The sequence below is a fragment of the Molossus molossus genome, unplaced genomic scaffold (genome assembly GCF_014108415.1).
Source record: "Molossus molossus isolate mMolMol1 unplaced genomic scaffold, mMolMol1.p scaffold_m16_p_5, whole genome shotgun sequence".
Taxonomy (NCBI): Eukaryota; Metazoa; Chordata; class Mammalia; order Chiroptera; family Molossidae; genus Molossus; species Molossus molossus.
The window spans coordinates 12,144,515-12,166,271 of record NW_023425388.1 but is presented as its reverse complement, the minus strand read 5'-3'; the positions used below and the strand labels follow the sequence as shown (position 1 = coordinate 12,166,271).

Below are 21,757 nucleotides of genomic sequence, written 5' to 3'. Positions count from 1 at the left end.
AGCACTGGTCTGCGGTCCAGAGTGACCCGGGTTCAGTTCCCGCTAAGGGCACATAATGCGGTTGCAGTTTGTCCCCGGCCCTGGTTGGGTCATGTAGGAGGCAGCCACTCAATGTGTCCCTTTCATGTTGATGTTTCTCTCTCTCTCTCTCTCTCTCTCCCTCCCACTCTCTCTGAACAAAAAAATTAAAAAATGTCCTCAGGTAAGGATAAAAAAAAAAAAGCAAGAAAAAAGCAGTTAGTTACCTACAAGGGAGCTCCCATAAGGTTGTAAGTCGATTTCTCAAAAGAAACTTTGCAGACCAGAAGGGAGTGGCAAGAAATATTCAGAGTGATGAAAAGCAAGGACCTACAACCAAGATTACTCTATCCTGCAAAGCTATCATTTAGAATTGATGGCCATGTAAAGAGTTTCACAGACAAGAAATAGGTAAAGGAATTCATCACCACCAAAACAGTATTATATGAAATGTTGACGAGAATTCTTGAAGAAGAAGATAAAAAAATATGAACAATAAAATGGCAATAAATACATATCTATCAACAACTGAATCTACAAACAAAATGAGCAAAAAGAACAGAAACAGACTCATAGACACAGAGAACATTTTGTTGGTTGCCAGATGGGAGGGAGGTTGGGTGAAAAAGATGAGAGGATTAAGAAGTACAAATTGGTTGTTAGATTGATGAACCTCAAAAGGAAGGGGGGAGGTGGGGCAGGAAGAGAGAAACCACAGAACATATATGCATATATGCATAACCAATAAACATAGACAATAGTGTGGGAAAAGCAGGAGGAGAGTGGGCGTGGGAAGAAGGGGGAGGGGACATTTGTAATACATTCAACAATAAAGATAAGTTTAAAAAACAAAGATTTGGAAAATGAGGAAACAAAATATACCCAATCAGAACAAAAAAAGAAAAAAAATCCAAAAGTATAAAGACAGTGTAAGGAAACTGTGGGACAACTTCAAGCACACCAACATTCACATTATGAAGGTGCCAGAAAAAGAAGAGATGGAGCAAGAAATTGAAAACCTATTTGAAAAAATAATGACAGAAAATTTCCCTTACCTGGTAAAAGAAATAGACATACAAGTCCAAGAAGCACAGAGATGAATCCAAAGAGGCCCATAGCAAGATACATGATAATTAAAATGCCAAAGGTTAAAGACAAAGAGAGAATCTTAAAAGCAGCAAGAAAAAAGCAGTTAGTTACTAAAAGAGAGTGCCCATAAGACTGCCAGATGATTTCTCAACAGAAACTTTGCAGGCCAGAAGGGAGTGGCAAGAAATATTCAAAGTGATGAAAAGCAAAGACCTACAATCAAGATTACTCTACCCAGCAAAACTATCATTTAGAATTGAAGGTCAGAAAAAGAGCTTCCCAGTCAATCCTGGCCATTTGGCTCAGAGTTAGAGGGTCAGTCCACAGACCAATGAGTCGTGGGTTCCATTCCAGTCAAGGGCACGTACCTCGGTTGCATTTTGTCCCCGGCTGTGGTCGAGGTCATGCGGGAGACAGCCAGTCGATGTGTCTCTTTCACATCAATGTCTCTCTCTCTTTCTCTTCATCTCTCCCACTCTTTCTAAAGATAAATGAAAAAATATCCTCAAGTGAGGATTTAATTTAAAAAAAGAAGAAAGGCCCTGGCCGGTTTGGCTCAGCGGTTAGAGCATTGGTCTGCGGTCCAGAGACACTCGAGTTCGGTTCCCGCTAAGGGTACATACTTTGGTTACAGTTTGTCCCCAACCCTGGTTGGCCATTCAGGTGGCAGCCACTCAATGTGTCCCCTTCACGTCGATGTTTCTCTCTCTTCCTCTCTCTCCCTCCCACTCTATCTGAACAAAAAATGGAAAAAAAATTGTCCTCAGGTGAAGATAAAAAAAAAAAAAGAAGAAGAAAGGAATTTATACTTTGCCCTGGCCACTTTTTCCCAGTGGTCAGAGCATCGGCCGATGGACCAGAGTCACAGGTTCGATTCTGGCCAAGGGCACCTACCACAGTTGTGGTTCGTCCCCAGCTCTGGTTGGGGTTGTGCAGGTGGCAACCAATCAATGTATCTCTCTCATATCCATGTTTCTCTCTTTCCCTCTCCCCGCCCCCCCGCCCCCCGCCACTCTGTCTGAAGATAAATGCAAACAAAAAAAAAAAGCTTTCCAGTCAAGAATAAGCTAAAGGAGTTCCTCACCACCAAACCAGCATTATATGAAATGTTAAAGGGTCTTCTTTTTTTTTCTTTATTGCTTTTAGAGAGAGAGGAAGGGAGTGGGAGAGAAAGATAGAAACATTAATGATAGAGAACATCAACTGGCGGCCTCCTGCATGCCCCTCCTGGGGACTGGGCCCACAACCTGGGCATATGCCATGACAGGGAATCGAACTGGCAACCTCTTGGTGCAAGGGTCAATGCTCAACCACTGAGCCACACCAGCCGGATTTAAAGGATTTTCTTTAAGAAGAAGAAGAAAAAAGATTAAAAAAATATGAATAATAAACCCTGGCTGGTTTTGCTCAGCGGTTGGAGCATCAGCCCGTGGACCAATGAGTCATGAGTTCAATTCTGGTCAGGAGCAGGTACCTCAGTTATGGTTCATCCCCAGCCCTGGTTAAGGTCATGTGGAGGGCAACCAGTCGATGTGTCCCTCTCACATCGATGCTTCTCTCTCTCTCCCTCCCTCCCACTCTATTTAAAGATAAATAGAAAAAGTGTCCTCAGGGGAGGATTTAAAAAATATATATAAACAATAAAATGGCAATAAATACATATCTATCAATAATTGAATCTAGCCCTGGCCGGTTTGGCTCAGCGGTTAGAGCGTCGACCTGCGGTCCTGAGAGACCTGGGTTCAGTTCCCGCTAAGGGCACGTACTCGGTTGCAGTTTGTCCCCGGCCCTGGTCGGTCGTGCGGGTGGCAGCCACTCGATGTGTTCCTTTCGCATCAGTGTTTCTCTCTCTCTCTCTGTTCCTCTCTCTCCCTCCCACTCTACCTGAACAAAAAAATGGGAAAATGTCCTCGGGTGAGGATAAAAAAATAATAATAATAATAATTGAATCTAAAAATCAATATAAACAGGCAGAACAGAAACAGACTCAGAGATACAGAGAACATTTTGATGGTAGCCAGATGGGAGGGGGGTTGTGGAGATGGGTGGAAAAGGTGAAGGGATTTAGAAGTACAAAGTAGTAGTTACAGTGTAGTCATGGGGGTGTAAAGTATAGCATAGGGGATATAATCAATAATATTCTAATAAATGTATGGTGTCAGATGGGTATGAGATTTTGGGGGGATGACTTAATAAGTTTTATAACATCTAATCACTGAGGTGTACACCTGAAACTAATATAATATTGGATGTCAACTGTAATTGAAAATTTCAAAATGATTTTTTTTTTAAGTAAGAAAAAAAGACAAGTGTTAGTAAAGATATAAAGAAAGTGGAACTCTCATCCTGGCCAGTTTGGCTCAGCGGTTAGAGCGTCAGCCCATGAACCAAAGAATCACAGGTTGAATTCTGGTCAAGGGCATGTACCTCAGTTGCTGTTCAGTCCCCAGCCCTCGTCAGGGTTGTGCAGGAAGAAGCAACCAATCGATATGTCTCTCTCACATCGATGTTTCTCTCTCCCTCTCTCCCCCTCCCTCCCTCCCACTCTGTCTGAAAATAAATGGAAAAATATCCTCGAGTGAGGATTTAAAAAATTAATTAATTAGTTAATTAATTAGTTAATTTTAAAAAAGGAAATTGGAACCCTCATACATTGTTGATTGAAATGTGAAATGGTTCAGCCTCTGTGGAAAACAGTTTGCCAGTTACTCAAAAGGTTAAGCATAGAATTACTATATGGCCCAGCAATTCCATCCCTGTGGATATGCCCCAAAGAAGTGAAAACACATATGCATAAAAAAAACTTGTACATGACTTTCCATGGCACATTATTCATAATAGCCAAAAAAGTGTAAACAACCCAAATGTTTTCCTACTGATGAATGGATAAAGAAAATGTGATGTATCCATACAATGGAATATCATTCAGCCATAAAAAGGAATGAAGTACTGACACATGATACAACATCAATGAATCTTGAAAATATTATACTAAGGAAAGAAGCTGGACACAAAAAGCCATATATTTATGACTCCATTCATATGAAATCTCAATAGGCAGATTTCTAGAGATAGAAAGTAGATTAATGCTTGCCAGGCACTGGAGGAAAGGAAGAATGGGGAGTCACCGTTAACAGGTGTGAGATTTATTTTTAAGGTGATGAAATGTTCTAGAATTAGGTAGTGATGGTTGCATAACCTTGTAAATATGCCAAAAAACACTGAATCATAAACTTTAAAGGGTGAATTTTATGGCATGTAAATTATATTCCAAAAAATGATAAGTAAATGGAAAGAATTTTATTTTATTTTCTCTTTTAACTTTTTATTGTTGAAAGTATTACAGATGTGCCCCCTTTTTGCCCTCACTGACCCCTTCCCTCCTTGCTCTGCCCCCCTCCTCCCTTCCCCATACTATTGTCTGTGTCCATTGGTTATGTATATATGCATATAAGTTCTTTGCTTTATCTCTTCCCTCTCCCCCTCCTACCTTCCCCTTGAGGTCTGTCGGTCTAACAACCAATCCGCACTTCTTAACCCCTTCACTTTTTTAACACATCCCCCCCCAATGCTCCTCCCATCTGACAACCATCAAAAAGTTCTCTGTATCTATGAGTCTGTTTCTGTTCTGCTTGCTCATTTTGTTTGTAGATTCAGTTGTTGACAGATATATAGTTATTGCCATTTTATTGTTCATATTTTTATTTTCCTCTTCTTCAAGAAGACCCGTCAACATTTCATATAATACTGGTTTGGTGGTGATGAACTCTTTTACCTTTTTCTTGTCTGGGAAACTCTTTATATGTCCATTGATTCTAGATGATAGCTTTGTAGGATAGAGTGATCTTGGTTGTAGGTCATTGCTTTTCATCACTTTGAATATCTCTTGCCACTCCCTTCTGGCCTGAAAAATTTCTTTTAAGAAACAGGCTGACAGTCTTATGGGAGCTCCCTTGTAGGTAACTAACTGCTTTTCTCGTGCTACTTTCAAGATTATCTCTTTGTCTTTAACCTTTTGCATTTTGATAATGATGTCTTAGTATGGGCCTCTTTGGACTCATCTTATTTGGGAGTCTCTGTACTTCCTAGACGTGTATGTCTGTTTCTTTCACCAAGTTAGGGAAGTCTTCTGTCATTATTTTTTCAAATAGGTTTTCAATTTCTTCTTCTCTCTCTTCTCCTTCTGGAACCCCCATGATGCAAATGTTGGTAAGCTTGAAGTTTTCCCAGAGGCTCCTTACACTATTCTCATTGTTTTTGGATTCTTTTTCTGATTGGGTGTTTTTTGCTTCCTTATATTCCAAATCGATAACTTGCTTCTTGGCTTCACCTACTCTACTATTGATTCCTTGTAAATTATTCTTTATTTCAGTTAGTACATCCTTCATTTCTGACTAGTGCATTTTTATGCTCTTGAGATCCTCACTAAATGCTTTTGAGTTCCTTGATGTTTTCACTAAGTTCCCTGAAATTCTCACCAAGTTCCTTGAGCATCCTTATGGGCAGTGTTTTGAACTCTGCATCTGTTAGATTGCTTATCTCCATTTGGTTTAGTTCTTTTCCTGGGTTTTGTTCTTTTCTTTCATTTGGAACATGTTTCTTTGTCCCCTCATTTTGGCTGCCTCCCTGTGTTTGTTTCTGTGTATTAGGTAGAGTTGCTATGTCTTTGAGGCTTCCTAGGGTGCCCTATTGTAGTAGATGTCCTGTAGGGTCCAGTGGCACAGCCTCCCTGGTCACCCCAGCTCAGCCCTCAAGGTGCACCCCTCATATGTACTGTCTACCCTTCTGCTGTAATTGAGTTTTGATTGCTGTTGACACTTCAATGGGAGGGATTTACTCAGGCTGATAGATGCCCACTAACCACTGACCTCTGACTACCTTGGAGAATCAGCTGTGCAGGGCCAACCACACAGAGCCAGACTTACCTCAGTAGGGCTCTGGTACCCACTGAGTCCGCTCCTTGAGTATGTCACTTGTGGAGGTGGTTGGGTGGTGGTGCTTCGACCTGGTCTGAAGCTGACCACTGGGTGTGCTGGCTCTGGGGCAAGGTCAGTCATTGCCTGTGTTCTACCTGGGACCACCAGGCATAAGCTACAAAGTGATTTACAGATGGCTGCTTCTTGTGCTGGTCTTGAAGGCGTCCAGGCAAAGCCAAGCTGTGAACCAAGGCTGGCTGCTTCTAGTGCCAGGCCTGAGGCCAGTTAGCTAGAGCCATGGGGCTCACTGAGGCCAGATGCTGCTTGTTTTAGAGAATTTAGGAAAATCTGAAGCAGGAGCCAAGACAGGTCAATCGTACGGTAAATAAAGCCACTGGAAACAGCTTGGGTGGGCCTGAAAATTGGGTGAGGCAGGGCCTCAGGGAATCACTAGGGTGGAGTAAACAGTGTGAGCTAGGTTCCTGGAGTTCCAGATATGGCGCCTATCTGCCTGCCTCGTGGGGGAAGGGCTCGCCAAAGGAACAACAACCTTCACCAGCACGTCTGTCTGAGAGAAAGCTACCTCTCTAGTTATCACCCCAAAGCCAAACAACTCAGTTCTTCTCCATATATCTCTGGTGCCTTTCAAGCTACTTCTCCCATGCTGGACCCTGGAGGGGGCAGGTCCAAGTAAACCCATGTGCAGGCCCTTTAAGAGTAACTGCCTGAGCCCTGGCCAGTTTGGCTTAGCGGTTGGAGCGTCCACCTGCAGTCCGGAGACCCGGGTTCGGTTCCCGCTAAGGGCATGTATCTCGGTTGCAGTTTGTCCCCGGCCCTGGTTGGTCGTGCGGGTGGCAGCCACTCGATGTGTCCCTTTCACATTGATGTTTCCCTCTCTCTCCCTCCCACTCTGTCTGTACAAAAAATGGAAATGTCCTCGGATGAGGATAAAAAAAAAAAAAAAAAGAGTAACTGCCTGGGCCCTGGCTGGTTTGGCTCAGCGGTTGGAGCGTCGGCCTGTGGTCCAGAGAGGCCCAGGTTCGGTTTCTGCTGCGGGCACGTACCTCGGTTGAAGTTTGTCCCCGGCCCTGGTTGGGTCGTGTGGGTAGCAACCACCCGATGTGTCCCTTTCACGTTGATGTTTGTCTCTCTCTCTCTCCCTCCTACTCTATCTGAACAAAATATGAAAAAATGTCCTCGGATGAGGATTTAAAAAAAAAAAAGGAGTAACTGCCTGGGACTCCAGAAGCCTCAGTTCCTGCTGGTTTTTTAGCCAGAAGTTACAGGGATCTCTCTTCCTGGTACTGGAACCCCACGCTGGGGGGCCTGCTATGGGATGGGAACCCCTTGCTCCTCAGGGAGGACCTTCACAGCCGAGGTATCCTCCTGATTTTTATCCGCCACACCGTGTGTGACCAACCCATCTGTGCCTCTGCCCCTCCTATCAGTCTACATGTGGCTTCTTGTTTAATTTCGTAGTTGTAGGACTTTCATTCAGCTCAATTTCAGGTGATTCTGAATGATGGCTGTTCTATAGTGGTTGTAAACTGAAAGAATTTAAAAAATAGAAGTGAAATCAAAATATTTTTAGGAAAGAGATAGGAAGTATCTATCAGCAGCTGACCTTCAATAAAATAATATTTAAAGAAGGTTCTTCAGGCAGAGGGAAAAGGACCCCAGAATGAGTATTAGAGATGTCAGAAAGAACAATGAAAAGAAGAAAACAAATAAAACTGTGAATAAATCTAAATGAACACTGACAGTATGTGAAACAATAATACTGTTAATATTAATATTATCTACTGGAGTTAAAAAAGGGTACAGTGGATAGTGAGCCCGAGAACCTGGCCAGGCCCCAGCTTAGGCTGCAAGGATCTGTCCTGTCTCCGCTTGGCTATCCAGGTTACCCAGCCTGCACCAATGCCTGGAGCTTTTACCCAAGTAGCAGCAGGCAGCTGAGAACTGGCCTCCCTCAGAAGAAGCATTCTGAACCACATTTGTAACATCTTCCCAGATGTGTACCCCACTGGTCTTTCATCAGATTTTTTAAAATAAAAAGGGTACAGAGAATTAAAATACATAACAACAAGTACATATAAATCTCAAGGGGGTGACTGGAGTTCAAGTATTTTAAGAAACTATGATTTCAGCATGGCCCAGGAGTAAGGTATAACTGCATTATCTGGAGAAGTTAATAACACATTATCTAATTTACATGATAAGCACACACACACCAAAAGAAAAAATAGAACATAATCTCCAATTTACTGGCGAGAGTAAGAAAAGTAGAATGATTTTTTAAAATCATGATACTAGTTTAAAATAATACAATAAAATGAACACAGAAAATGTAGGATAAGAAATACAGGTGTTGGCAAAAGTAGGTTTACAGTTGTGAGTATGTGAAAGTTTATTTGGATTAAAATCATATAGAGCACGAAATATGGGCAATGCAATCATGCTGGAGAAGAATAAAATAAGAAAATATGCATGTTTGGAAATTTTAAAATATTACTCTAAATGACCTGAAAATCAAAGAAAAATTCATAATGGAAATTAAAAATTGTTGAGATACTACTGACTGGCAAGTTGAACAACAGACATTTATTTCTCAAAGTTCTGGAGGCTGGGAAATCTGAAATCAGGGTGCCAGCATGGTCGAGCTCTGGTGAGGAGCTTTTTCCTGGCTTGCAGATGGCTGCTTCTTGCTGCATCCTCACATAGCAGGAAAGAGAGAGGGAGCAAGCTCTCTGGTCTCTTCTTATAGGGTACTAACCCCATCATAAGGACCTCACACTCATGACTTCATCTGAAACTAATTACCTCCTAAAGACCCCATCTCCAAGGACCATCACATTGGGGTTTGGGACTTCACCATATGACTTTGGAGGGTGGGGGCACAAATCAGTGTATAGCACATAGGAAACAATAATGAAACAACCTCAAATCAAACTCTATATAATGCACTAAAAGCATTATTTATAAGGAAATGTATCACCTTAAATTAGTAAAAGAGAAAAGCTGCAAATTAACAAATTAAATATTCATCTCAAATCAGAGAGAGAACAGCTACAGACAAGGAAAATTATGAGCCAATTTCATTCACAGACCTGGATGCAAAAGTTCCAAACAAAATATTAGTCATCAGAATCTAATCAATATATTATAGGAATAAGCTAATATGAACAAATTATGTTGTAGTGATCATCTGTGAGTGGTAGAATTAAATATTTTTATTGTTTTTTTATGATAATCTTTAGGTATTTTCTAAATAAGCACTCACTGTTTTATGAATCAAGAAAAAATATTTTTGAATTAATAATATTCTGCTCATCTTTAATCTTTACAATGTCAACTACTTAATGAATGGCAAGAAGAAAAGAAAATTGGCTAGCCACTAAATAGCCATTCATGTGAGTAATCACAGGCTACAGGACCTTATGTGTCTCAGTGTCTGTATCCGGTTGAAAACAAAGAAAGAGTGGATAACAGTAGAAAAGGATTTACAAAGATAGGGATGTGATAATAGCAATTCATAGGCTTTTTGCCCAGACATTAAGGGAGCAATCTCATACACAAACATGTTTATAAATAGAATCCATACTGCACTTTAATGAATAATTTAAAAGCACTTTGCAAACAGGGTTAAGAAAACAGAAACCTAAATGCTCAAAAATCAATAGTTCTGTCCTATCCCAACCTGGTGAAGTTACAGAAACTGACGTTTGAGTTTTATATTATTGTTTAGAAACACTGGAAGCTGGATGGTTAAATATCAAAAGGCTTAAAAACATCTACAAGTTCTGACCTAATAATTCTGCTTTTAGAAATTTATCCTTCAGAAATAATTGGTGATACACACAATAATTTTTGTATAAAATATTTATCAAAGCATTAACACGATGGTTAAAAAGTGTAAAGCAGCATGAATGTCCAGCTATAGTAAAGTGGTTCAATAAATTGGAACACTCACTGGAATAGCATGCAGCCATTCAAAATCATATTTAAAAAAATAGGAAATGCTCACTATCTAGTACAAATTTAAAAAGTTGTTCATAAAACACATTATGGAACAATTCCCAACTTTTAGGATATACACACCATATATATATAAAAGTAGAAAAAAGTATAGGCTATCTTTGTGTGGTAAGATTATGGACAATGTTCATTTTTTCCTTTATACTTTCCACTTGCTCCACATTTTCTACACAAAACATTTGTATTAATTTTATAAATAGAAAAAAACATTTTTAAAACTAATAAAAAACTGACTACCTCAAACAGAATCAAACACGCTTTATCAACCCAAACCCACTTCTAGTGAAGGTAACTGGGAGGTCAATACAGATATTACACATTAGTTTTCGATAGCTGCATAACAAACTACCACAAACTTAGTAACTTAAAACAATATACATTTATTATCTCTCAGTTTCTGTGGGTCAGGAGTCTAAGCAGACTTAGCTGAGTCCTTTGCTTAGGGTTTCACAAGGCTGAATCAAGCCAAGCTGTTGGCCAGGCCACGTTCTCATCTGAAGGTTCAGCTGCAATAGAATACACTTCTAAACTCACTCAAGCTATTGACAGATCTTGTTTCCTTGCTGTAGGACTGAGGACCCATGCTTCCTACTGGCTGTCCCTGCAGGCCACCCTCAGTTCCTGGAGGTCACCTGCAGTTCTTGCCATTTCAGCTTCCCTAACATAGCTACTTACTCAAACCAGCAGAGTCTCTAAATAAGTTTCTAGCAAGGTAGAATTATAGATAATGTATCATAATCATGATAGTGACATAGTCATCACCTTTGCCATGTTCTATTAGAAGCAAATCACAAGTACCACTTCAATGGGAGCAGATTACACGAGGACATGAATACTAAGAGTTGGGGATCATGGTAGGGCCACCTTCATAGAGCCTACCCACTATATCTAACCTCCCACTGCAGAGCCCAAGCAAAGGAAGGAGGCTTGCGCTTGGATCTGAACACTCTTCTGATCAACCAACCTTCCCTAAACACAGCTGAACCCTGCTCTCTACACTGCTGAGGCAGTAGAGTATTGTAAGAATTGAAGGGAGAGTTCACTATGGGTCAGAGTTAACACAGAAAATTTCAGCAGGTCCTCTGCTAGCCTTGAGGATGATTAAGATTTAGATCAGTAGGAAGGAATGAGAATGGGAGACTTTTCCTCTGTAATAAAGAGAAGTAGAAAGGCAGGAATTCCCAAGCAGGGTTCTGGAGTGAGTGAGTAGGAACACAAACCAATATGATATTTAACTTAACATTCTGATTTGTCCCTTGATGACCAACACACCTGCAATACCTATGAACAAGACCTAGAGAGGAACACAGTGTGAGTTTTGGCTAATCTGCAGCATTGACATCAATTAGCCTCCATAGTATGGCAAATATTACTAGTATTTACCAGTATCCAATTGTCCTAAACTTCCAGAACATGAAAGACTTCACTTCCCTGCCCCATTTGAAACTAGGTGTGACCAGAATGACTCCTTCTAGCCAATAAAATGTGAGCAGAATGAACCAGCAGCCCTTATAAAGTGATTAATTGCTGGTGCAAGCATCTCTATGTTCTAAAAGAGCCCAGATCTAGATTATTTAAGAAGCAATTTGCCAAACTTCCAGGAAACAAAAATACTTCCTTCTCAGAAACAATTACAAAGATAACGAAGCATCACCTTAATACCAAATCTGCAAAAGAGCAATACAAAAAACAATTATTACTGGTTAATACTTCTAATGAACATATGTACCAAAATCCTAAATGAAATATTACCATATTGGATTCCATAATAATTATTAAATGCAGTATATCAGGACAATGTATTTATCCCAAGAAATCAATGATGGTTTGAAATTAAAAGATTAAAATATTTCATCTCAGTCACAGTTTAAAAAAGAAAAAAAAACAAAAACAAAATCATCTAAATAGGTGCAGAAAATTATATGATGAAATTCAAAACCTAGCAATAATTTTAAAAAAACATTTATCAAACTATTAGTAGATGACACCTAATGAAAGGAATCTATTAAAAAGAAAGAAGAAAAAAAAAGCAAACTTCACATTTAAAGCTTTGAAAGCGTTCCCTTTAAAGTTAAAAACAGTATTAGGAAAGCCTTATCACAACTTTTGTCTTGTAGTCCAAACAAAGGGAATAAGACAAAAAAATAAATAAAATATTTAAAGACTAGGAAAGAAGAAATGAAATTATCATTATTCACATGGAGAAATTAGAAACAGATCCACACATTTGTGAAATCTGGTATGTTTCAAAGGTAACATTGCAGATCACTGGGGAAAGGATGGTACTCAATAAATGGTACTGGATAAATTCTAAAATTACTCCTCTACCTCACACAAAAATAAGTTCAAGTAGAATATTAAAAGCAAATATTCAAAAAATATTTTAAAAGAGGAGGATATCTTATGACCTTGTGGTAACAAAAAAAATCTTAAATAAGATGTAATAACCACAAACCATAAGGAAAAGATTGATAAATTTGACTACATTAAGATTAAACATCTGTTCATCAAAACAGCATTTTAAAAGGGTAAAAATAGGACACAAATTGAATCCAGAATATATAAAGAACTTCTTAAAAGCTATAAAAAGGACAACCCAGACAACAAATGGACAAACATTATATGAATACAATTTACAGAAGAAGAAACCCAATGGATAAGAAGTCCTCAAACGTACTAGTAACCAAGGAAATGCAAATTAAAACAGTGAGATACATCATACCTACTAGACTGACAACAATTAAAACATCTAAACAGCCCTGGCCAGTTTGGCTCAGCGGTTAGAGTGTCCGCCCATAGACCAAGAGTCTCAGGTTTGATTTCAGTCAAGGGCATGTACCTCAGTTGCAGTTGTATCCCCAGCCCTGGTCAGGGTGATGCAGGAGGCAGCCAATCATTGTGTCTCTCTCACAATGATGTCTCTCTCTGTCTCTCTCTCTCTCTCCCCCTTACTTCTTACTTCCCTCCTTCCCTACCTCCCTCCCACTCTATCTAAAAATCAATAAATAATATCCTCGGATGAGAATTAAAAAAAAAAAAATCTGAACATACAAAGGATTAGCAAGGATGTGAAGAAACAAACCCTTGGAAAGTACTTTAATAACAACAACTGGCCTTCCCTATGACCCCACAATCCCACTTGTAGATGAATACCAGGTACACTCTCTTCTGAGTGCCCAGCACAGACAAAAGGTAGGCCAGTGGGACATGGAATTAGCAGCATGGGGGGATGAGGGGACTGAGGAGGCTGCTAGAAGAAAGACTTCAAGTGGGACACAGGCCAGGTAAGATAATATCAGATGCCAGTCTTGCCAGGAGATGAAACTGGGGATCAGAACCACGCTATCTGGGACAACCTCCTCCTAAACAACAACTGAATCAGTTTATCTTCTACAGCCAATCTCATCATGTTATTTCTTTCTTAAACTTCAGCAGCTAAAACGTCCCAGAGCAGAGTCCCAACCTGTATCAATTTCCTGAGGTTGTTCTAACAAATTCCCACAAATGTAGCGGCTTAACACAACACAAATTAATTATCTTATAGTTCTGGAGATCTGAAATTAGACATGGTTCTCACTGAGCTAGAATCAAGGAGTCAGCAGGGGTGCATTCCTTTCTGGAGGCTCTAGGGAAGAATCCATTTTCTCACTTTTTCCAGCTTTCAAAGCCAGAAATGACAGGTAATCTTCTTCATTTCACATGACTATGACACTGACTCCTCTTCCTCCCTCTTTTATATTTAAGAGCCCTTGTGAATACTTTGGGCCCACCTAGGTAATCCAAGAAAATATCCTTATTTCAAAATCAGCTGATTAGCAACCCTCGTTCCATCTGCTACCTTAAATCCTCTTTGCCAGGTAACATAACATATTCACAGGTTTCTGTGGACTAGGATGTAGACCGCTCTAGAAGGCCATTATTCAGTTTACCACACAACCACTTCTCAACTCTTCCCCTAAAACATACCTATAGTGGAGTCCCAACCCCTTCAAAATACCCCCCATACCTCCAGCCTCAGAACCATCACATACCCTGCTCTCCCATTACACCAACCTTCTTGTCTTTTTTGAACTGATTTATACCCATCCACGCCCAAACTATTACAATTCATCCTCCAGAGCTCAGGCCAAAGGATACCTCCTTTCTGAAGCCTTCTCTGATTCCCAACCTAAAAGAATCACCCCTCTTCAACACACTAACCCAGCTTTCTGTGTATCCCAATTGCAGTACTGAGCGTGCCCTCCTGTTAACCACCTGTTTACATGTCTTTTCCTTGGTCCAAAGTGGTGACTCCTTCAATGATAAGAACTCTGTCTCATTCCCCTGTGTGTTCCCAGATCATATCACAGGGCCTGGCAAAGAGCAGGCACTCAGAGAATATTTCTAAATCTTGAAGGAGGCAGAAGAAAGCTGCCCTAGGTTTCCCTGAACAACAGATGCAAAGAGTAACCTGGGTTAAGTGTATAACCTAAAGGGCTAAAGAACTACTTAAAATGTTCATAATTAAAAAACCTCAACAATCCACTTAGTTTGGTGCACAATTTACTATTGTGTGGAAGAATCTCTGTACCACAAGTAACACCCATTATTTTCTATTGCTAACCTGTGGAGCAATTCTAAAGAAACAGGCAAAACTAACCTCAAGGGAAATAAAGGACTTACCTAAATGATTTACAAAGATGTTCTCAAAATTACAGAAGAGAGAGTAGATGTTGCTCCAACGCAGCAGGAATGCCTGGCAACTGCCCAACAGCCCCACCACATACTCAGAGGGCTCCAGTCCCACTCCAGAAACGGTGGGAAGTACCATGCTAGTGAGTATGAGGAATGCTACAATCGACCTAGTTTATGGAAAAATAAATTGCTTCTATGCACAAATATCTGTACATGTTATAATAAAGGTACATTTTTAAGAGGGTGGTTGTTAATTAAACAAGGTTTCGCTTAATTTCAGTGACTTGTTACCTGATATCCACAGCTAGCATGAAAATTCCCACCTGGGGAGGAGACTAAGCAAGAAAATGGAACTGATGAGTTGGCACAATTGTCCACTTTAAAAAAGAGACAACAACATGGCTTGAGTTTTTTAAATGCATGCGTCCTTTCAAGTTCAATAAAATTCCTCTGCTCTACTTTTCTTTAATAGTGTGAATTCCGAAAATCATTTTAAAACATACTCCAAAAACCACAGTGAATTTGAAGAAATTCAAAAATTTGAAGATGGGGGGGTGGGGAATGACACGTATTCAGCACCATGGACAGTGGACTCCCAACTTGCTTGTAAGAGTCCTTGCCACCCAGGGCTAAGAGATATCAGAGCTGCCCCAAAATACACAGTATTCATCCTAATGTTTAAGTTTGGGGGTGTTTCTAATACATGAGCAGGCATTATTCTTTGTTACGGCCCAAAGGACCAGTCTTCTTCATCAAAGAAACAACTTTTATCTACCAAAATATGATTCAGTGATCATTTTTACAATTAAGCCCTGAGATTTCTGTGAAATGAGGAATGACTTTGCCATTGACACGTGGCTTGAGTCCAGAAATTGGCTACAGGTCAAGGAACTGAAACTGTCAAAACTAAAACACAGAATCCAGTCTTGAATGGCTAGATTGTTTCAAGGACCTCACAGGACTTTTGCATATATAAATGAAGCATGCTCTGAGCTTCCCTCTAATAAAAGGGACATAGCTTCTTTTTAAACATCTAACAAAATAAACATATATTGAAATTTTCTCATAAGGACCCAAAAAAAAGTAACCATAAAGCTGTATAAATCATCTAAACCCAAGTATTAATGATGACATCTGAAAAAGTGATGTTCTGAGGTCTAATATCACCAGTAATCTGCACCACCTGTGGCAACACCAGTCATAAAACCCTGAATTCTAAACAGGACACCCAATCTTTAGTTATAAAGACTCCTTTTACCATCAAAACTTTTTCACAACTATATAAATTAAGTATTAACTAATAGAATACATGAAGTTATACAAATTTTAAAACACTTGTAATGAACTTGCACTGTATAAACAACAGCATCTACATGCAAGGGAAAAACAACAGTACTCAGAAGTGATCAACATCAGCTGGCCAGTAACTGCATTTATAAGTGAAGATCCCTTGGTTTCCAAGTCTGAAAACACCATCCAAAACTACTCCAGCTCCTCTAATGTGAGGATCAATGCAATCTTTTGTTATTTTTCCAACAATCCTTCCAGAGTGCTACTGTTCTTCAGTCTCTTTGGACCAAAATGGGCCTCTCTGAGATTTTAATGATGAGTTGTTCCTGTGCACGAGGAGACTGGGACTCATCTGCCTTCAACAGGAAAACTCCCTTGCACACCTCTTTGGTTTCCACATCTAAGCCAAGTTCAAGGAACAGAAAAGGGGTAACAGCTCATCCCTAAAAACAAGTGACATTTCAGAAGGATGTGTGAGGCCCTGAGCCAGAGGCATGGTCTGCACGGGAGGGTCTGTGTGTCACCCAGGCGAGTCTCTAAAGGGTCCTGCCGCGGCCTGCCTGGCCCAGCATTCCCTTGGGTGAATGGCACAGCACAAGCCCCCCTCGACCCGGAGAGTGCCCCAGCTCACACGCAGCGCGAACAGGCCTTGAAGGGAGAGCAGGAACAAGATCAATCCACACCCAAGATGTAAGGTCTGGCTTTTGGTTAACTTTCAGATGTGTGACGTGAGTGACAGACTTCAAAGTAGGAAGAAGAACATTTAAAAAGCCGCCAGGCAAAAAGAAACAATAAATAAATAAACTTTCGCTAAACAATACTTCCAGAGGCAGAACGCTTGTGGGAACAATAAGAATCACGTTTTGACACCCCCCCCCCCCCATAAAAGAAGAAACTCCAGGGACTGATGCGAGGAATCTGCACCTGCCTCCAGGTGACCGCTCCTCGGCTGCCCCCGGGTCCACGCAGCGGCGCGGACCCCCGGCGGGGGCAGCTGCGGCGGCCGAGGGGGGGGCACAAAGGGCCCCGCGCGGGTCGGCTCTGCCGCGTCGCCTCAGCACCTGCGCGTCTGCGGCAGCTCGGGGCGCTGGGGACCTGCCCCCACAATCTCTCCCAACCATATGTGAGCAAGTTTGACTCGTTTGAAACTTAAGCCCCATAAAGCCCAGAACAAAATCGTGGCAGCTGTTCCTCCGCCGGCGACCCCGTCCAGCCGTTACTGAAGGCAGTGTCTCGCCGACAACTTCTGGGGATGTGGGGGGCGGGGGGCCGGCGGCACCTCGTCACCCGAGTCCAAACACCCCGCCGAGTCCGGCCCCGGCGCGCTCCGGCTCCTCGGGGAGGTGGGCCGCGGGGAAGGGGGACGCCGGGGTCCCGATCCGCCCGCCCACCGGCGCCGCAGCGGCCGCCCAAGTTGGCGGGGCCGGGCGGGGCCTCCGCTCTTTCGGCCTCTCGGGGACTCGGTCGGCCCGAGACGTGCGCGGCCAAAGTTGGCGGCCGCCGGAGGTCGCTACCCCGGCCATGGCCCCCCGACCACTGCCCGGCCCGGACCCCAACCCCGTCCCGGACCCCGACCTGGGTTTGACCGCCAGGCCCCGACCAAGGCCGGGACCCTAACTCCCCGGCCCGGCCCGGCCCCCAGCTCCACCTGTGGACCCCGCCCCTGGCCCCGCCCGCGACCACTCACTCACCAGAGGGCGTGTCCGTGGGCCGGCCAGCAGGATGCCGGGCCGGGGTCAGGGTTAGAGGACGGGGTGATCTAGGCGGTGGCGGTGGAGCCTGAGGCGACTAAGTCTGAGAAGTCTGAGAAGACTGAGGAGACTGGAGCGACTGAGGCGACTGAGGCGGCAGTAGCGGTTCCTCACGCTCCAGCAGAGGCGCTGCGCGCGGCGCGGGCCCACCCCCTTTATGCGGCTGGCCAATCCCGCGCCGCGCGCCGCCGCTGGCCCCGCCCCAGCCCAAGAGCAGAGTCCCGCGAAAGCGGGCGCCGAGGGCCAATCGACCGGCGGAACGGCGAGTGGACGACCAATCGGAGCTCGTGAAGCTCTCCCGAAAGAAACCAACAGCGTCGCGGGGGCGGGGGCTGAGCCGGGCCAATAGCGGTGGGGCGGTACGGAAAGTTGGGGCGGGCACGAGGCGGGGTCTTGGACGGGCTGGTCACTGGCCAGGAACGAGTCGGGAGGGGAGGGCCACTGTGCGGGGGCGTGGCCAGAGCCGGGGCGGAGCTATAAATGGGAGCGGAGCGAGAACCTGAGCTGAGGGGCTGAGGGGTTACTAGCCCAGGAGGGGACTGGGGCGGGACAAGGGGGCAGAACCACTGGTGAGGTGGGGCCGGGGCGTGGCCTGGATGTTCTCGGCGTCGAAACTGCAAAGTAGCAGTAAACCCGCCCGGAGCGGGTGCCCCCTTCCCTCCTATCCCGCGGGCCGGGGTCCTTCGGTGGTCAGTAAACCAAACAGTACTCCTAGCCTCCGGGCCTGTTCCCAAGACCCCGCCGGGACCCCCAACCGACCCCGCCCCTGACCCTAACCTATCGGGGTGGGCTCCAACGCCCGAAGTGAGTCCGTTCCCCCCACCTGCCCCGGCGCCTCGGCAGGTGCCCCGCTTCTTCCTCCCACGCCGCGGAATCCTTTTGTCCGGCAGTGTACCTGTTTACCCATGGGGCCGACCCCAGACGCAGGTGGGCTAGCGCATGGACGTTCGCAGGTGCCTGGTTGGCACACCTGCCGTCAGGTGACCCGGGGACGAAGACTGAGGCTGTCTGAAAAGCTGGACTGTCCCCAGGTGTTTCGTGTCATTACCCTTTCACCACACCTCCTGGGCTGCGTTCTGCTACTTTATTTCTATCCGGGTCATTTCCGTGGCTCTGAACCCTCTCATTCCATCTGTGTACGGCCGGCCTATTCTCAGCAAGGATGATTTCTTCCAGCGCAGCATCCACGGCACGAGCCAGTTCACAGGCACCGCGGTGACCTCGGATCCCCGGGAGTCACAAGGGGGTGGGGCAGCCGGCCAGGCGGAGCCCTAGATTGTAGCCCTCGCTGGACCCCGGAGCTCAGGGTCCTTCCTGGACGGCGCTCAGCCTTAGTAGGCCTCCTTCCGCTTCGGAGCAAGGGGGGGAGGGTCAACTGGCCGCCCGATCAGGGCTTGGGGAGGGCCCTGGGAATGGCTGTATACTCCGCAAGCCTCCCTGCTCAGGACCTCGTTGGCACCGTTTGCTTCTAGACCGGGCAGGAGGCATTTCCCGGGCCTCTCCTCTGTGAACCCTACTGCTTCGTGGGAGGAGAAATGTGGAAGGAGGGCCGCAGGAAGCCAACCCACTCAGAGGTCATCATTATGACCTCTTTTTTTGGTGGAAGCATTAGAAATGGCCCAGTACTGGAGCCTCACCACAGGACACAAGGGACCCTGCTGGCACCCAGAGGCAGGCAAGGCTGGGCGACACTCAGAGAGAAAGTTCTGGAGGGTCCACACCAGAGGGGGTTGGGTATGGGGAAGGTCAGGAAGAGCAGCGTGCTCATGTATTATTCTTCAAGCGTCACTTGTATAATTCAAAGACAACCTTTAAAAAGGAAAAGGCACTGGATGGAGGGTGAGAAGGTGCTGGGTGGTGTCACCTGGAAAGGCAGCAGTAGCAGGATCCATGAATACTTCCTAAGAAGGGGTCAGGAGGCAGGGGCCATAGGAGCCCCTCCCAGCAGTGTGGGTGGCATCTGTCAGGTTCAGAGCAGAGAGACTTGGTTTAACTTTGTGCTCTGGGGGTAGGAAGGAGAATGTAGCAGCAGAGGGAGGTAGAGGCCTTGGTTCTGTGGTCCCACAGGAGGGACACTGGGACATGACACTGGGAATTGAACAAGAAAGGATGGTGGCAACACATCCAGCAGGACTTGGACCATGAGACCAAAGTTGCAAGGATTTGCAGCGTCCCTATTTCGTGGCTCTGACAGTTTCAGTTTGGCTGCAGGCACAGGGGCCAGAGGGACCCTGGGCACCCTATTCCCACCGTCAGAGTGCACCGCGGGGGCACAGGCAAAGCACCCTCAGTGCCCCGCCCCTGCCCAGATTACAGGCTGCCAGCCTCCCACTTCCCTATCCTCTCTAGGAGCCCGAGGCCTCTCAGCTGCCTTCATCGCCTCCTGAAAGACACAGTTAGTCATTAGGAAAGTAATGATAGTGTTTTCAGGACGGCATGTTGGACCCTAACAACTTTCAATTATTTCCAGTTCCTGGGAGGAAAAAAGCAGCTCATCCCCTGCCTCCGCCCTTGACACACAAGACAATCCGTGTCTGCCGGCATATTATCATAAATTAGCAGATCTCTGAAAGCCGAATTGCCGACTGGAGCAGCCTCCATGCCGCAGCAGCTGGGCAGGGCGGAGCTGGCCTGGGCTCGGCTCCGCCCTCTGAACAGGACCAGCCCGCCCCCAGGTCTCCACCACCGTGTTGCTACGTTTCCCTGCCTTAGCACCATGCGTGTGCTTTCTCTGTTCTCACTGCGGCCCTTCCTGTGAGAAGTGCACCCAGGAGCCCGTGTTTATAAATAACTCCATGGTATCTTGTTAAGCGGTGCGGGGAGCAGGGAAGGAAGGAGTCACATAATTATCATCTGTTTGGAATGATGTCAGATCAAACCCTGGGAAGTCTCATAGCACGGGCCCTTCTGATTGTCACACACATCCATGCCACCAGGGAGCTGAGGGTTGGCCACATTATCACAGGCTGGAGCATCTGGAGGGGTGGGGACGAGAGCCTTCTTGACGCCATATTAGACGGCTTAAAAGGATGGGTTAGGGGGTAGGGGGAGGAAATAGTTATGCACAGAAACAGTCCCAGTGGTAATTAATGTTAATGTCCTCCCAGGTGTGTAGATCTCCCCTGGGAGCCCTTGCATGCGGTACCCAGCACCCCTAGCTTCAGGGGCCCCTTCTCCCCTGCTATGGAGAGAGGTCTTCTTTGGAGTAAGGGGCATCTGATGGTTTTCAACAGAACTTCCCCTATCCACTTCCATCCCACCCCCAAGGGCCTGCCACAGTGACAACTCACGTTGTCATCACAACCACCCTTATGCTCTCCTCTTTTTTTTTATCCTCACCCGAGGACTTTTTTTTATCCTCATCCGTGGACTTTTTTTTTATCTTCAGATAGAGTGAGAGGGAGAGAGGGAAGAAGAGAGAGAGAAACATCAATGTGAGAGAGACACATCAACTGGTTGCCACCCACATGACCCCAACTGGGGCAGGGACAAACTGCAACCGAAGTACCTGCCCTTGGCAGGAACTGAACCCGGGACTCTCTGGTCCACAGGCCGACGCTCTAACCACTGAGCAACCGGTCAGGGCCACCCTTACACTCTCCTAAACACAAAGACACAGTTTGGGAACAGGGTTGAAGAGGTTGTGAGAGTTGTGCATTTTCCCTTCAGAAAACACTGAGGCAGAAAGTCCTCTATATAGGACCATACCCCCAGGCCACTCTTAGAGTATCACCAACCTGCCCTTCCTCCCTACACTGACAACCACTATCCTTACAAAAAGCTGCCTAGGGAGGCTGAGCTCAGAGGTGATTCTGTGGTAGCCAGGGTGATGCCCCACAAATCGGGAAGCAGGTACACCAGTCCATGCACACAGGTTCTTCCCTGTGACATCAGAGCCAAAAGACAACACCTGACTTGCCTTACCTGGTGGCTAAAGCATCCTATTGCATTTTATTAGGCAGAACAATCAAGTGATCTCCT

At 44.8% G+C, this 21,757-nt stretch overlaps 1 protein-coding gene across 15 annotated transcripts in view; it reads right to left on the bottom strand.

Moving 5' to 3' along the window:
* PCBP3 (poly(rC) binding protein 3) overlaps nt 1-21,757 on the bottom strand; it is a 275,338-nt gene that overhangs the window by 235,213 nt on the left and 18,368 nt on the right. For 14 of the 15 annotated variants that reach the window (XM_036242987.1, XM_036242988.1, XM_036242986.1 and 11 more), the window contains exon 1: nt 17,717-17,880. The exons of the other annotated variant lie outside the window; for it this stretch is intronic. The gene's annotated coding sequence lies outside the window, so the exon portion shown is untranslated. Of the gene's footprint in view, nt 1-17,716; nt 17,881-21,757 lie in introns of those variants that run through there. 15 annotated transcript variants of the gene reach the window in all.